The sequence below is a fragment of the Onychomys torridus genome, chromosome 8 (assembly GCF_903995425.1).
Source record: "Onychomys torridus chromosome 8, mOncTor1.1, whole genome shotgun sequence".
NCBI lineage: Eukaryota > Metazoa > Chordata > Mammalia > Rodentia > Cricetidae > Onychomys > Onychomys torridus.
This window is the reverse complement of record NC_050450.1, coordinates 105,841,340-105,845,064: the sequence shown is the minus strand read 5'-3', so window position 1 is coordinate 105,845,064 and position 3,725 is coordinate 105,841,340.

Below are 3,725 nucleotides of genomic sequence, written 5' to 3'. Positions count from 1 at the left end.
GTAACGGAAGTCCTCTTCCCTCCTAGCACCTTGAAGGAGTCAGTGTCGCACAACCAAAGTGACAACGCCTATACACAAACCCAGCCATCTCACTCCCGTAACCTGGGGACTAACTAGGAGCAACCACAAAGAGCTCACCAAAGTTCCTGCCTGGCTCACCCTGCCCTCTGACAGACACACCTCAGAAAACTCCTGCCTACTGCGGGATGTCTCCTTAGGAGTTAGTTACTTGTCAGGGATGAGGCCCCCACACAACACAGGCTATTGTTGCTGGTTTTTTTTTCTCTAAGACTTATTTATTCATGTATATGAGTGCTCTCTCTTCATGCACATCAGGAGGAAGCTGATCCCATTAGAGATGATTGTGAGCCACCGTGTGGTTGCTGGGAATTGAACTCAGGACCTCTGGAAGAGCAGTCAGTGCTCTTAACCGCTGAGCCACCTCTCCAGCCCTTGTTGCTGTTTAGTTGCCCCCATAACTAGATAGCAAGACCCTACTGCTGAAGACACAGTACACTTTGGCTGTAGGACATAGAGAAATCCATCTGGAACTGACTTGAAAAACTGCCTCCCTTCCGAGTGGCTTTAACAGTCCCCAATAGTGCCATGCATCCACTGACTGAGAAAAGTCATCAATGGGTCTTACCCAGCAGTGACCCCTGCAGGCTACTATACTGACCTGTCAGACAAAATGTGCCCATGGTGCAACAGTGGCATGAAAGTAATGGGGTAACCAACCACCTTCTGTTGGGATGTAAAGCCTGTTCCACAGGAAGGAATTCATTCATGGTACTGTAAAATCACTGTTTTGTTTTGTTTTGTTTTCTGGGTATGTTGTTGTTTGTTTTTTGCTAAATGGATGTGTTGCTAAACTGTCTTCTAAATATCTATGGTTATGTCCATGGCTTGCTCTCAGCAGTGGGCAGCAGATAATGGAGACTTGTAACTGATGAGAAAGGTGAGAATAAGTGATTGCTGAGTGCTCAGCCTAAACTGGACATCTCTATAGACCTCACCAAGGCTCAGAGAGCATCCAGGAAGAAAACAGAAAGGACTTAAGAGCTGATGGGTGGAGAGGAGCCCTGTGAAATGGACATGATATGGCTGCTGTGGTTATCAGCACAAGATCAAGCCAATAAGATCAGACATTCCATCAGGCAGCGCTCACTGTGCTCTGGAGGAAGAGAGCTGGAGTAGCAGCTCAGCAGTTAGGGGTCTTGCTGCTCTGGCAGGGAACACAAGTTCAGTTCCCAGCACACTGGTCAGCTCACACCAGCAACTCCAGTTCCAATGGATCCAACACCCTCTTCCATTCACCACAGGCATCAGCACATGTAGCTTGCACACACAGGCTCGGGGCAGAAATAAAAAGTAATAATAATAATAAAAGAAAGGATATAAAGATCCTAAATAGACAGGATCAAGGCACATTGTATAAAGTATGCAACTGCCAAAAAATAAGTAAAAGATACCTGTTTTTAAATCCTGCCTACAGATACTAGAAACAAGGTTAGCCTAGGATGACAATAAAGACTCAGCTGGAGACTCACGACTCATGGGGCTTCTGTCAGGGATGCTAGAAACATCCAATTGTCAATTCAGATTTGGGGAGAAAGGCTGCTCAGTACAGTAGGGAAGAGACCTATTTTTTGAGGGGCTGGCCTTGACAAGAAGGGCCCCTTAACTGTCAGACACATCTTTCCAGGGTCCCACCAACACCAGCCTGACTGCACAAAGCATGAAGCTACACTCCAGGAAGCTTCAGAGTGTCCAGGCCGAGCCATGCCCCTGCTGCCCTGGACAAAACCGCACACAAACCACTCTAAATCCCAGGCTGCAAATAGCATCAGGAGGCCATTTTTTTCAGTGTGTGGCTGGGGAGGGTTCTGGGCAGCATTTCCTCAGCACCCTGAGGCTCAATGAGGATTCCAGGAAGATGATTTCACTGCTTGGTTCAGGCTCCAGCAATGAATCTCCCCAGGGCTCCAGCACTGCAGGGATGCCAGATGGCCCCCAGCTACACTTCCCAGAAAGCCCACCGGTCTGTCATGACCAACTCACTGCCAAGAAAACTTTAGTCAACAGTGGAAGGTACTGGGTCTGGGTCCTGGGAGGACTGCAACAGGCCCTGGCCACCCAGAGGGGAGAAGGCAGCGGTTTCCCTGCTCTCACTATGGAAGCTGAGGGCATCCTTCAGTTTGCTGGCTTCCAAATAAGTCCTGAGGGTGAACAAGGGATTACTGCCTCTGTCCCACACACTGACCGGGCTTAGAAAAAAGAGGGAAAACCAGGAAACAACAGAGAGACCTCACAGCTAACCTGTGAGGCCCCCAATAGGTACAGTCTAATATTCATGAGGGGAAGATGGTCTGTGCGCAGCAGTGAGCTTTCAGCTCACAGCACATTCCCCACCTTATAGAGTATGTGGGGAAGGTCTAAGGGTCTGCCTGCTTCACTCCATGCAACATCCTCTGTCCCCACACAGCCACCAGATGGGCAGAAAGATGCCAACCAGCTCACCAAGAGGAAGATGAGGAAATACTCATGCATACCAGACAATCCAGAACAGGATTCCTGGAACCCTAACTCATGCCATCATGTAAATACCTAACACACTATGGAAATGTGCAGCCTCTGTCGCCACATTTGTAAAGGACTCAACTCACACAACTGGGATTACAGAGATCCAAGAGGAAATGCTAAAGGTGATTAGATGAATGTCAGATAGACATGGTCAAAGGGGAGGGGTGGGTGATGCCTGGAGGAGCTGGGAGGCTTTCAGCAGGCAACCTTAAAAATCTTAAAAAGCAGCAAAACTCAAACTGTACACAGAAGGAAGGGGGCTCTGGGCAAGTAAAATGTGAGCAACAGAAACTTCCAGAAACCAGTCCAGAGACTGTGTGTACCCATACTCATACCCTACAAAGTATCAGAGCAGGCCTAAGCAGTCACCATGGCAGGCAGTGACTGCATGGGTGGCAACCTTGAGCAGGTCTCTCCCCTGACAGACAGCTCTCCCTAGAAATGTTCCCCGGGGCCTTGGTCCAAACGTTGTTGCAGGCTTCTCTGCAATGACTTCCTGTTTAATCTGTGCACTGACAGGTTTATTTTTGCGAGAAGGAGCTTCAAGTCAATTAGGGTTTGCCGATTCACTGTAGAGGCAGCCTAGACTTCATGTTGCTTTCACATACTCAAGGGGGGCGGGGGTGCACCAGTAGGAGACCCATCTGGACTGGAGGGAGCTTGAGGGCAGCAGCCTGGTCTGCTCTAGAGCCAAAACTGTGGAGGCTGGCTCCTGGCTTCCCATAACGCAACTCCTGCAGAGTGTCTCAGAAAAAAGCTTGTCCCCACAACAGCACTAGCCCCACTGTACAGTGACCCAGTCTCCAGGGGCCACCCACCTGCACAAGTGATTTCCCTAAGCCAGGAGGTTTACTAAGAAACCACATGGCCTGGGTCAGTAGTAAAGGACCTTGCTGACAAGCAACCTGAGTTCAATACCCTGGAACTTATATGACAAAAAAGAAGAGGAAAGAACTGAGTACAGTCAGTTAGTGGCACTCACACTGAGACAGACATACAAACACACAACATAAAAAGGATTTTTTTAATGAAAAAAAGAATGTGTCCCATCAAAAAGTCTGAGAGTCTCACGGCAGAGCTGCAGTGACAAAGGACTGGCGTCATTGTGCTCACACCTAAGGGCCGAGGCACTGCACAGCGGT